This window comes from Chelonia mydas, chromosome 1 (genome assembly GCF_015237465.2).
Source record: "Chelonia mydas isolate rCheMyd1 chromosome 1, rCheMyd1.pri.v2, whole genome shotgun sequence".
Classification (NCBI taxonomy): domain Eukaryota; kingdom Metazoa; phylum Chordata; order Testudines; family Cheloniidae; genus Chelonia; species Chelonia mydas.
Window position 1 is genome coordinate 332,170,283 of NC_057849.1, and position 14,091 is coordinate 332,184,373.

The 14,091-nt window shown below is 42.1% G+C and overlaps 1 protein-coding gene and 1 long non-coding RNA gene across 3 annotated transcripts in view; both read left to right on the forward strand.

Moving 5' to 3' along the window:
* The window catches only part of LOC122466806, a 32,536-nt gene extending 26,574 nt beyond the window's left edge, over nt 1-5,962 (forward strand). The window contains exon 2 of the long non-coding RNA XR_006292638.1: nt 3,603-5,962. This is a non-coding gene — a long non-coding RNA (uncharacterized LOC122466806). The remainder of the gene's footprint in view (nt 1-3,602) is intronic.
* Nucleotides 1-14,091, forward strand: part of FRMD4A (FERM domain containing 4A) — a 550,199-nt gene that overhangs the window by 164,865 nt on the left and 371,243 nt on the right. The window lies entirely within an intron of this gene.

Below are 14,091 nucleotides of genomic sequence, written 5' to 3' on the forward strand. Positions count from 1 at the left end.
CACACGTTCTATTACAGACTACATTGCCACCAATTGTATTTTTAATTGTTGTGTTTAGACTATCTCATCGATCTAATCAAAGCTAAATAAGCCCTATGGTGTTTGGCACAGTAACATTTACTGAGGATGTTTCTTCAGTCTGCTGGGCTGCCACCAGACAAAAGCATAATGCTAGTGAGAGGAGAGAGAACATACCATACTTTAATACATTGGCTATTACTTTGGCCATTCTGAATATTATCACACAGGCAGCAGAGAAGCAGCTGGGTGACATTATCAGTAATTGCTCAATAGTGTCATCACATTTGCTTACAAGAAAAGTAAAGCAACAGACTATCAATCAGCTCACAGATTATTCATAGTTTGATCCTAGTAAGTGCTTTTGAATGTCATGGCAACCGTCCCATGAGTGACAATTTTGTACCTGATTGCTTCATTCTACATTCCTGATTGTGGCTGTGTTGCTCTATTAATTTAACTTTTTTAAATCTCATTTTTTTATAAGTTATGCAAAACATGCAACATATATTGATTCATGCATCCTTTCTGAAATTTGATATAAGCCAACAGAATTGCAGTGTGTACAACACTGCACTGTATGCATAGCTGTTATGTAGCCTGTGAGGATCCTATGAAAGCATGTAGCATTCCTTCCTATTTTTTGGAATGTGAATTTTGGAATTATGTATGGATGTTTACAATGAGACATTTCTGCTATAGATATTTTGAAGATCTCACACCCCATCAACAGCAAAGAAATGATCTGTTGTCATGGCTTTCAGACAAGGAGAAGTAATTGATCTTGATGACAATTGTTTAGGCTCTAGTCTAGCAAAATACTAAGTATGTAAATAACTTTAACCGCAAATGTCAATGGGATAGTATTGCCAGTTGCCATGAATCAGGCCCTGCAAAATCATGATTACTTTTTAAACCTGTTTCACTTTTTTGCCTCCTGCTTTTGGGGTTCACATTTTTCAAGCTTTCATCCAGAGCCATGAGGGTTAAAAAATTTATGAAACCTCAGATTGACGTGATTTGTAGGGCTCCAGCTGCCAGGACTTGAAAGGGAAAAAAAATAGATATCACAAGGCCTATGACAAAAAATCACAAAAGTTGGCAACACTCATGGGACCACTCACATGCTTAAAGTTAGGCAAGTGCTTTGTTGGATTAGGACCTACATAGCCCCTTATTATGAAGACGTATGCTGTTGTGGTGAATACCCAGGGCTAGGAATGAGGAAACCTGGGTTTTATCTGTGGCACTGTCAAATCTCAGACAAGTCACTCATGCCAAAATCTAGGCTTTATAGCTTTGACAAAATTGGTGTATCATCTTTCAGTCATGTTAGCTCGGTTGAGTTCATGGATTTTTAAGGTCAAATCACCATTGTGATTACCCAGTCTGTCCTTCTGCATAACACAAGCCAAAAAATCTCACCCAATAACTTTTGTAGCAAGGCCATAACTTTGGTTTGAGCTATAGCATAGCTTTTGGAAAAAGATGTAGTCTAAGCCAAGGTTAGAAGTGATGGAGAATCTACCACATTCTTAGGTAAAGTGTTTGTTTGGCTTTTTTCAATGGTTAATTACCTTTCCTGTTTAAAAATAAGTGCAACTTCTTATTTCTAGTCTGAATTTGTTTAGCTTCAGCTTCCAACCATTAGATCTTATTCTGCCTCTTTCTGCTAGATTACAGAGCTGCCTACTATCAAAAATCTCTTGCTCTATGTATGGGCTTGTGGACCATGATCAAGTCACTTCTTCTTTTTCCCTTCGATAAGCTAAATTAGCTTAGCACAATTGAAAAGACCCATTAAGATGCAAACAAATGTGTTAGATGGCTGTGTTGTAGAGCTGGTTTTCACCAGTCTACAACACAGTTGTCTGGCTGCTTCTCAGAGTAAGACCCTAATTGTGGAATGATTGCATTTCACTCATCACTGTTTTCAAGGCCCAGTTCTAGTGTGAGATGGACTTCAGATCAATCCCCCAATCAGAACACCCTGAAATTACGAGTAGTGGGGTAAAGGGGGCGGAGGGGGAATCTAACCTCAGATTCAGATGTGAAATTTGCCAATGGCGCATATCTTTGTAGCTGAATCAAAATCCCGGATCCACCTCCTTTCCCCAAATTTAGTCATTTTCAGATCCCAGTTTTTCAGTTCAATCCCCTCTCAATGAAATTCAAACAATTTCTGTAAAATTACAGTGCAAAATGCTGTGTTAAAGCTTTTTGCTTTCTTGTCTTCCATTTTAAAAAAAGAAAGGCAAGACAGTGCTTGTACTTGTTATGAAAGTGAGGAGCAGGCATTGTGGCCTGCCTCAGATATGCTAAAATGTTTCGTGGAGAAATGTACAAACTAATTCCAGCATGAAACTGGTGTGGTATATAGATGCAGGATGGTGTTGTACTCAAGGCAGAGGACTGGGAGCTGGGAGATCATGGGTGAAATCCTGGTTCCATTGAAACCTCTGGAGTTTTGCTATTGACTTCCAATGAAACCCAAATTTCACCCCTCAGTTCTATTCCCAACTCCGTTTAGATCCTTCCTGTATAATCTTATCAAGCCTTTCAATTGTAATTTCCTTGTGCCTCTGTTTCTCCATCTCTGTAATGGAACTAATACACGATAGTGCTTAATTCTAGATCTGGGGGAAAAAAAAATTTGGACACATTCTATTTGACCAAAAAAATGCAGCTTTGGTTGACCTTAAACGATTTGCAAATTTGACACAAATAACTTTAGCCATTTCCAAAATGGTCGGAGGAGGGGATGGTGTTGCTTCAACCCCTTTCCCCGCTTCCTCCATAATCTTTAGCCCAGTGGCGCGAGCACTCATTTGGGATACAGGGAACCCAGTTTGAATCCGTGGTCTGGATCAGAACCAAAGTGGACTCTTTCAATTCACCAAAAATTCAGAAAAATTTCAGATTTCCTTTGACCTGAACAGAAATTTTGTTTTCAGTTTTTCAGCACTGCCATCAAAGTGAAAAATCAATGCTTTACCCAGCTCAAATTCATTCCTTAATGAATGAAATTCACCCCTGTGCACAAAGCTGGCTGAAGGGCTATTAATCAATTAAGTGGTGCATAAATCTTGTGCTGGTCTTCTGTATAAGGGTGAATTTGATTCATCTGTAAAGTGCTTTGATATGCTTTTTGGAAAGGAGAGAGTTAATGACAAGGCTCTTTTGGCTTGGGTGGTTGTCGCCCATCACTGCATTAAGTCCACAAGTGGAAATCAAACTGCTTGGCTTCTAAAGGGGTTTTGGAGGTGTCAACCCATATTTTATAGTTATGGAGCAGATGTCCTATTTTGCCCTGGAGATCTCATTACTGCTCAAATATGTATATGCAGATTTTTTTACATTAGCAAAGCAGCAGGTCCCTCCTCCCCCACATAGTAACATTATCTGCTGGTGTCTCTAGAAATGTTTGTCAAAAAAATCTTCTGAAAGTCTGTGCAAAGGGGTGTGTGTGTGTGGTAAGAAAAAAAAAAAGGTAAAAAGTATCAGTCTTTAATTACCAGATGATTAATTATTTCATCTGCTCAGATATCTGTATGCACAACGTGGCTTCCTCTCTCATTTATCAGGCTTTCCGCACCATTAATCAATGGAAGTTTTAAATGTGAAGGCAGACAGGTTGATTTAAAGTGTTGCATTGTGGTAACCTCTCCTGTATACGGTGACCTGCTCTGGATCCCGGACAATCTATCACTGAGCACATCACTGTCAAAGCGCAAGGTTTGATTTTAGAGATGAAACTCCTGGAAGGGAACCACCAGAAATTGCCCATCTTCAAATGAACTATGTGTATTTTGGCCAACTTAGGACCCAATCCTTTGTTCTTTTGCTACACAAAACTCCCATAGTGTGTTACAGAAATGCAGGAATGGGCTACTTCCCTACACACTGTGATAAAGAGAGCAATTCATAAACTGATCATGTTTCAATGTTAAAGTTACTAAGGGCTAGATGGTGACTTGGATTATACCATTCAAGCAAAGGACGAAGAACATCCTTCATATCCCTGTGCAGGCTGCCATAGACCTTGGCTCAGGGATACAGGCATAAGCAGGGCTATCTGCTTGCTCACTCCCTCCCTGGAGCTGTGGGGTGCAGAAAGGGTGCCACTTTGTCTCAATCCCTTTTTAAATCAGGTCCAAAATCATTTCCCTGCTTTATACTCTCAACTTCCTGCTTAAACTGAACTTGGAAAATCTCAGTATACCAAGCCACGATTGTTAACTTTCATGATTTTTATCACAAGGCCCCTGGTATTTGGTATTTTTACTCAAGCCCCAGCTACTGGAGTCATGTGACTAATGCTGAATCTCATTTTTTTTAAAGGTAAACCCTAGCCCTTGTGGTTGCAGAGGGTGACCCAAGCATAATCTAAAGTCTCAAGAGCCAGATGGCAAATGAAAAGAACTCACATAATGTTTTGTAAAAACAAGGAGTACTTGTGGCACCTTAGAGATGAACAAATTTAGTTAGTCTCTAAGGTGCCACAAGGACTCCTCGTTTTTGCTGATACAGACTAACATGGCTACCACTCCGAAACCATTTTATTTTGTAAATCGCATGGGTTTTTAAAGCCAATTTCATGCCTTTGGAAGGCCTGACTCATCCTAAGGCTTGACAGTGTTGTAAAACTTTAGTAGTCATTCTGCTACAGGCATTCAAAGGGGGGTGAGGCGGAGAGGCACATTTGTCTGGTTCCTGTGCTGCCCTGAAGGCAACCTTGTGCCAGTTTCTTTCATTGCAATTTCGGATATAAAATGTGTAGCTGAATGACTAGTAAGTTTGGAATAGATATTTTTATTTATTTTATTTTTAATTTTAGAAGGGGAGATATTGGCTGTTAAGGTTTCAACAAGTTTCCTCTGAGTGGCAATGTGCAGAGGCCTCTAAAGTGGAATTTTTCTTTTGCAAAGGGTTTTAGGATAGAAAAAGACAAAATTCCTCCTCTCCTGTGCCAAAGTAACAGCCTCTTACTGTATGTATACACATCTGTAAGACAAGCTTGACTCTGGTAGCTAAGAAGCTGCGCTCTGATTATCAGTAAAAGCAGAGACGACTCTTGGTTCTAACACAGGTTAGAGATCACACCTTTTAATTAGTCCAGCTCCAGATTATTAGGTGTCCTCTGATCAGTAATGATCAAAGAATGGTTGGTTCGTGTCAGCAAATGACACTGATAAACCACAGACTCTTGTAAAATAAATTAGTTCTGTGGCACTTATCTTTCTCCTCTCTCACAGATTTTTTTTTAAAAAAATCATATTTTGACATTTAAGAATGAATAGATGCCAGTCACAGCCTACCTTACTGATGTTTGATTTGTTTCTTCATTGCATCCATGGTGCACCGGCCCCCATCCAGAACATACAGACACATTTCCTACAATGAAGAACAAGAAGGTAAAAGGAAAGGAAACCTTGTAGCTAAGGCACTAGACTCGGATATCTGAGCTCAGTTCCTGGCTATATCTTTCCACAGGCTTCTTAATCTCTCTGTGCCTCGTTCCCTGATGAGCATGATGCTCTCACCTCTCTTGTCTGGCTTATCTATTGAAATTTTAAGCTCTTTGGAGTAGGTTCTCTCTCTGCTTGTGTGTGTACAATATCTGGCATAACGGCGTTAGTTCTCAGTTAGTCCCTCAACCTGCTGCAGTGCATCAGTGTATTTTTTGTGGTCCCTGGCTATTTGGTGCCATGCATCTTCCTTTTGTGTTTATGCAACATACTTCTGGGTTAATGTTGGGTTTTTTTAAACAAGAAATCTTCTTTTCACAATAAAACTCTAATTACAAGTTAACATTTATTTGATTCCTTGTGACAATACTGGTGACTCTGTAGACCACATTATGGAAAGGGAGTATGCCATATAAAAAAAATCATGTTTTGTTCATTTTCCTCTTGAATATATCCTCTCGTGTCTCTACCTACTACTTAAAATGTAGAATGGATTTTAAAAAAACCCCATCCTTTTTGAATAACACAAGTGTGTAAGATCCTTCCAGATTCTATAATCTCATGTAGTAGTAAGGGGGTAGGTGGGGTGGGGAGACTCTGGCACCAATGAGAATTTTATCTGAATAATAGATGGAGCAAATATAGAGTGCATGCATGTGCAATGCAGTGAGGAAGGCTGGATGATTTCACTTCTAAGGTAGATTCATGTTTATATTTTGGCCTTAACTTTAAACCAAATTCTCTGCAGATGCAAATCATTCCCTTGCAATTGTATCAATTTGCCTCTTCTAAAAGTGTTTCAACACAGGGAGTCAGATCTTGTAAATACCTTTGCATGCAGAATTCCCACTGGAATCAGTCAGGAGTTTTTGTGAATATAGGTGTGGCAGGATCAGGCCCAGAACGTTAAATATCTGATCCAAAGCCCACTGTAATAAATGAAAAGACTCCCATTGATTTTGAGTTCTTGGATGAGACCTTAACTGAACAGCATTTATCTTGTATTGACATTCTTTGACTTGAAAGGCCCAATGGAAACTGACAAGCTAATGAATGTGTCCGTTGTAATGGAAAGATCTTGATTTGGGAAAAAAGCTCTTACGTGGTGGGATAATGACATTTGCTCTTATTTATTTACATATATACACCCCTCTCTGTAGATTTGAATCAAAACTTTTGATTGAAGGAAAAAAATCGATGAGAGCAATCTCGGTTCCAGCGGAGAGCAGAGAAATGTACCAGCTTGGAGCTATCATTGTAATGAACATTTTTCGGAACCTATAATGGGGTCTAGATCAATAGAACAATTGCTGGGAAGCAAGGGAGAAATATGGAATAGTATCACTTAACATTTATAGAATGCCTCTCTTGAAACGATTTCTAAATGCATTCGTTAAGCATTGCAACAATCCCATGAGCAGTATTATCCCATTTTACGTGTGGGGAGTCTAGAGCACAGAGGTCAAGTCTGAGGCTACATAATGAGTCATTGGCAGAGCCAGTAATGACAGTCAGAATCTCTACTTCTCACAGATGTGTCCTAGCCATTAGATGACTCTCCCTTCCCATAAGGTAATGAGTGTTTGTTTGTTTAGTGCCCAAACTTTCTCTTACGTTCTCTGCATGTGGAACTCCCAGTAAAATCAATGAGTGTTCTTTGCACAAAGCATTCACAGCATAACCTTAGACGGTAGTTTGTATTTCATTACATTAAAGAATGGGTGAATTAGGTTGGAAAGCATAAAGATCACCCACTTCCCCCATGTCAAACACACTGGTTTGTAAGGTTTATTTTTTTCTCTGTTACTTGCTGTTTTTGCCTGACTTGTCACTTTTAGGTTTTGCCAGGGTGTAGAAAAATAAAGCAATGGGATATTGGGGGGGTGGGGGGGAGAATTTCCCTTGCTGTGTTTTCAGCCCAGCAGGTAGCCAGAAGTACCACGTATCTGCAAGTGAGCTGTTTTCACAAAATTTCCAGCCCAGCGTTGTTTGTAAACCTGATAGTTCAGTCGTTCTTTTGATAAACCCTTAAAACATCTGAATTTAACTCCAATCACTGATTATACGCCACGAGAGTCACTGTTAAATCAATATTGGAACTACAACAACAATAAGGCTATTCCGATTAAACAACCCTAATACTGACCACATAACACTTCTGGCTACAAACCATGCCTCTTAACAACTGAAATCCCTTTCTGACAGTTTCTATTCAAAGCCACCATATGTAGTCTGTACATTTAATAGGAAAAGATGGCCTGGTGATTTAAGGTATAGGATTGGCTTTAGAGGTGGGTCCAGTTCCTGGCCCTGCCACAAACCTCCTTTGTGTCCTTGAGGAGCAAGTCATTTCATCTCTGCCCTTCTGTTCCCTATCTGTAAAGTGGGAATATTAATAACTTTCCTTTTCCCCCACCCATTTCTCTGTCTTGTTTATTTAGATTGTAGGATCTTTGAGGCAGAGACTCTCTTACTTTGTGTTCGTAGAGCACCTTCAACAATGGGGCATTGATCTCAGTAGGATTGCTGTCATACAAATAGTACATAAGAAGGATTTAGTATGTATGTGACGTAATATGCCAAGCCCACTGAGGTTAGAAGATTTAATTATAGCTTTTTATTCTTATTATTTATTATTTCCTTTGGCTCTTCTCTGGCTGGTTGCATCTAAAACTTCAACCCGTTGACGTTAGTGGGCAATGAAAGCTGTGGGGAGAAGCTGCTTTGCATTGATTTTTGTGCATGCAAATGTATTGCTGATTGAAGGCTCCTGGAATGAGAGCAGGAAATTCATCAAGCAGGGGCAGCATGGACAAAGAGTAGTTCAACATCAATGGCATATTCTATCTCCGGCATCTTTTGTGAGACTAGCAAAGTGATTGCCAACTAATTTGAGTTTATTCAGTCATACCCCCACCTGTGTCTTGGGAGCAGGACTGAGATCTCTCTCTGTCATGTGCTCATCACCCTGGCATCTGGAATGAGCATTCCTTATAACAATCAAGCAATTAGGAGCCAAATTCTGCTGTTGAATCCACATTTGTCTCCCTTTCTTTGTGGGAGACACTCAGACCTCCAAGGCCTGAACTTGGACTTTAGTGCATGAGACCTGAAAAGAGCAATGTCCAGCGTTGCACAGTTCCTACTGTCTATAGGAGGAGTTGGTCCATTTGGCTCAGTTAGTAAAGCTCCTGCCTTTATTGACCCTAAGGATCACTGGTTTGAGTCTAGACTGTGATGACACTCAAAGGCCATGTCTACACAACCACTTTTGTGGGCAGAACTTGTCACTCAGGAGTGTGAAAAAACAGTCTTGAGTGACATAAGTTACATCGACAGAAGTGCCGGTGTGGACAGTGTCATGTCGGTGGGAGATCTCTTACCGACATAGCTACCGCCTCTCGCGGAGGTGGGTTTTTTATGCTGATGGGAGAGCTCTCTCCTGGCAGGATAGAGTGTCTTCACCAGACACGCTACAGAGGTGCAGCTGCATCGGTGCAGCTGTGTTGATGTAGTGCTTCTAGTGTAGACTAGCCCTTACACTTTTTGCATTTAGCTGTGACACTGGAAGTGAAGACCTGAAGAAGAGCTCTGTGTAAGCTTGGAAGCTTGTTTCTCTCGCCAACAGAAAGTTGGTCCAATAAAGGATATTACCTCACCCATCTTATGGGTGGCTAGGTATTAACCTAGAGAGGCAAGTGGCAGACACACAGCTCCTATTTAAAAGGAGAGGAGGAGGGATTTTTGTCTTGTTTAATATTTTTCATTCAAGCCCTATTATATTTACAAATCTAATTCAAACTGTACAGAGTATTCCAACGTGCTTTTTGTAAAATGACTTTTTTTTCAAAGCATTTATAAACATCTCTTAATACAGAGTGCATCTTTTATCTTCAAAAGCCATTTCTGTGGCAGAATTTCAAGCAGGCTTTTTTTTTTTTTTCCCCCGAGTCAATCTTTGGGTTGGAAAATGTTTTGACACAGAGGAAACTGTTAATGGGTAATGGGCTAATCATTTGTTGTGGTTGCTTCTGAAATTTGTATACATTTGAGACTGCTAATAAAAACAGCCATTTACACCTAATTTAGCTGATTTAGTTCTAACTCTCTTGCAGCAGCCTCTAAAGTGCACAGTTACTTAAGGTTATCATTTTGAGAAGGTTTTTAATTTAGATAGAAGCCAGACATGCAGGCTATTCTTATTAGGAGTCATTCTGCACTGTCCTTGTACTGTCTATTATATAATTAGTGCACACTTAACCAGTGCAACTATTTAATAACCCCTTTGTGTGTTTCACATAATGATTATAATTATAGCCAGTGACTGAACACAGAAACAGCGCATACAACAGGATGTCCTTGCGTCTTAGAATGGGACCGATTTTAATAGTTTCCTACTGTAATCTGGGGCTGAAACTGCAAAGAATTCCAGGTATGGGGAGTCATGGTTCTAATTTCAGTCATTTTGAGTTTACACCCAGAGGGAAATCTAATTCTTTATAAAACCTTTCAAATAAAATAGGCCTGATTTTTGTCTCACTGACACAGGTGTAAATCGGAAGCAACTCCAATAAAGTGAATGCTGCTCTGCCAGTGATAAATCACAATACGTGGGACACAATTAGACCCTAACAACTCAATATTAGAAGGTGCTGAGCAATCTTGTAATCTATTGAGAGCTTTCACCACCTCTGGAAATCAAACAGAGGGGAAATGGAGTCACAGGAGTGCTCAGCACCATGCGACATTGAGTACTGTCTTCACGATCACACCACAGTTTACAAGGAATTAAACCTAGGCTCTGGTGATGGTAAGATTCACATTTACATCAATGGACTCTGCATCAGGCCTACAAGAATAGACTGTATACTGAATTTTCTTCTTTGTACTTGTAGAGGTCAAATTATAATGTCAGTGTTGTAAAAAGAATTTGTTTTAATATGTGGGTTTTTTCTGTTTTTATGAACTGCTCACATATCAGCATATTGTAAATATATTCCGGCACAGAGAACTCCTCAAACAATTATGGATAAGGGTAAAAGTCTAGAGTGCATGTATTTCGTGCCTAGAGGCATAAAAAATTAGCCTCCTCTGCCTCCAGTTCATTATGGACTTTTCTGCAAGTCTTGTTACAGGAGATATCTCAGAGGCATTAAAAAAAAAAGAGGGCAGCAGAAGTATATAAAAAGATGGTTTTCTCTCAAGAATAGTTTTGTATGTTTAAAAAAAAACAACAACTTTGACAAATCAAGTTCACAACTTTCTAGAGCTAGGCAAAGTCCTCATTCCAGGAATGTGTTGGAAAATTTAGTTGTCTTCATTCCCTATTTACAAGCTGTGTGTGGGCTGATCCTGGCTTTCTATTAATGAAGAGTTCTCCAACATGGTGTTGGACAACTTCTTAACAGAACATTTGTGTACCAGTCCTGTGGCAGCTACAGTAGTTGGTTCCACGGAAAAGTGACATCAAAAAGTATTTAGGACAAGTTTTCAAAAGGGTTGGCCCTAGCTGTGCTCCCGTTGAAGTCCGTTGTCAAACTCCCATTGACTTCAAGGAGCAGAATGAGGCCAATGCTGAGCACTTCTGAAAATCCCATCCTTGTATTTTCAGTTTCTTTTAATGTATCTTAGCAGATGGAAATGAGGAGGAGGAGCCTATCCCTTGTGACCAATCGTCTCTCTGTGGAGCACCAGCAAGTTCTCTGTGGATCACTAGTGATCCATGCACCACAGTTTGGGAATCACAATAGCAACACATTACTTAATGCATAAGTATTCGCCAAATAGTTGAAGCCAACAAACTTTAGTCAAGGGATTCTTCCCAAGTTACACACCTCCGGCCAATTGGAGTTGGCTGGTGTAAACTGGAGTTGGCTACATTGTCACCAATGGAACTATATCAATTTACACCATTGGAGGATCTGGTCCATTGACTGTACACAATTCATTCTATGTATGTAATTAGCCACCCGAGCCACATAATACTCTTTACTTCTTCCTTTTAAATGGGAGAATAATAAAGACCTATTAACAAATACTGTGGAGTCAGTCACGCTAAAATTTGTGAAAATGCTCAAATTTCCTGGACATTCATGAATAGCTGTCAACTATTGAAATGCACTCAGACAATAAGTAATCTGACCCCAGCCAATAACCTGCAGCCTGAATGCCTTGCTTTTAGCCACAAAAACCTGTGCAATCGCTTCTTTGTGTTATCCGCTCAGCTCTGCAGCTTACTTTAGGCATAAACATTTTCTCCTAGCCTCCGTCTCTTTCAAGTGCTTCACTGACAACCTTGGATCACCTAATTTCATTAACTTCCTGATGAAGAGAGAAGAGGCTGGTATTAATATTTTCTCTGATCTCGCTGGAATGATAAATAGGGCTCGAGGTGTTTGTTTTTAATTGAGGGTCCTGAGCTGAAATAAAATAATACCTGCAGGCCTTTGAGTGAGCTGAGTTAGTGTGATACACTGACAAAATGTATCATTCTTTTTCATATGGAATTAGGGCCTCTTGCAATCAATGGGAAGACTCCCCTTGACTTCCCTGAGTATTAAATCGGTGCCCAAGGGCCAGATTTGTAAAGGTGCCTAAAGATGCCTAGGGAGGTGGTGGAATCTCCTTTCTTAGAAGTTTTTAAGGTCAGGCTTGACAAAGCCCTGGCTGGGATGATTTAGTTGGGGATTGGTTCTGCTTTGAGCAGGGGGTTGGACTAGATGACCTCCTGAGATCCCTTCCAACCCTGAGATTCTATGATGCAGATAGGCACTGAGTGGGATTTCTTTTTTCCTGCATCTTTTGGTGCTTAGATGCTTTACCCCTCTGGCCTTCGGTGCTTGTGAAAGGTGATAGCCACAGGAAATGGACAGTGCTGTCAGCAGCATTACGAGTTTGCCAGAGTGCGTCAGCCCTACACTGGAAGGATCTCCTCTATGGAAGGAAGGACGGATGATGCTCCCTGCCCATTATTATAAAAGTATTTATAGTGCTGTAAATTTATGAAGTGCTGTAGAAACCTAAATAAACCCCCCTCCCTTGCCCCATTAGATTAAGTATGACTAGGCCCAGGACAATAAAGGGGTGTGAGAGGATGTTCTATGAAGAGAAGAAGGGTGGCTTGCATAGATGAGTTCTAGGATGTTTAACAGAGAAGTGCAAGAAGACTGGTCCGTGCATGATAGATGATACAAATCCATGGGGGAGGATGACTGTCAAGGAGTAAACTATTGGAGACTTTCCCCCCTCACAGTTGCTAGAAAGCTGAAGAAGGGGTAGGCTCAGAGAACCCTTCAGAGAAGGGAGGGGAGAGATTAGCAGAAACCCACACCCCCTGTACCAGCCAGGATGCCCTGGAGTGGAGGAGAGGCATTGAGAGAAACTCTTCCTTCTCCTTCCCGGCAGCTGGGTAGGATGACCAACTTTCTACTTGCACAAAACTGAACACCCTTGTCCCGCCCCTGCCCTGCCCCTCCTCCGAGGCCACACCCCCTCTGTCGCTCGCTCCCCACACCATCACTCACACTCTCATTTTCACGGGGCTCGCTCAGGGGGCTGAGGTGTGGGAGGGGGTGAGGGCTCCAGCTGGGGGTGCAGGCTCTGGGGTGGGGCCAGACATGAGAAGTTTAGGGTGCAGGAGGGGGGTCCGGACTGAGGCAGTACGTTGGGATGCGAGAGGGTGTGAGGGCTCTGGCTGGGGGTATGGGCTTTGGGGTGAGGCCAGGGATGAGGGCTTTGGTGTGCAGGAGGGGGCTCCAGGCTGGGGGATGGAGCCGAGGGGATCAGAGTATGGGAGGGGGCTTTGGGCTGAGGCAGGGGGTTGGGGTGTGGGAGTGGGTATGGGCTCTGGGCTGGGGGCGTGGGTTCCAGGGTGGGGTCAGAAATGAGGGATTTAGGGTGCAGGATGGGACTCCAGGCTGGGGCAGGGGGTTGAAGTGTGTGTGTCTGGGGGTGGGGGTGCAGACTCTGGGGGTGGGGATGAGGGGTTTGGGGTGCAGGTGGGTGCTCTGGGCTGGGACTGAGAGGTTCGGAGGGCAGGAGAGGGATCAGGGTTGGGGCGGGGGAGGGGTGCAGGCTCTGGGCGGCGCTTACCTCAAGCAGCTCCCAGAAGCAGCAGCATGACTCCTTTTCAGCTCCTATGTGGAGGTGCAGCCGTGCAGCTCTGCATGCCGTCCCCTCCGCAGGCGCTGGTCCCATTAGCCGTAGTTCCCAGCCAATGGGAGCTGCAGAGCTAGGGCTTGGGGTGAGGGCAGCATGCAAAGCCCCCTGGCTGCCCCTATGTGTAGGAGCTGGAGGGGGGACATGCCACTGCTTCCGGGAGCTGTGCAGAGCCACGGCAGGCAGGGAGCCTGCCTTAGCCCCGCTGCACTGCTTACTGGACTTTTTTCTGCATGCTGTTGAGGTTTGATCTGTTGTATTCTTTGGCAAGCAGGTTTAGTTCTCTGGCTGCTAGGTGTCTGGGATTGAGAGGATGTGGATGCACGTGATTGCAAGGAGTTTGAAGAGAGAAAGGGAAAGATCAATAGGATAAGTTGGAAAAGTAATGGCGGGGGCGGGAAGTCTTCTGAGAAGAAAGGAGACAAAAATAATAGGGAAGAAGAGAACA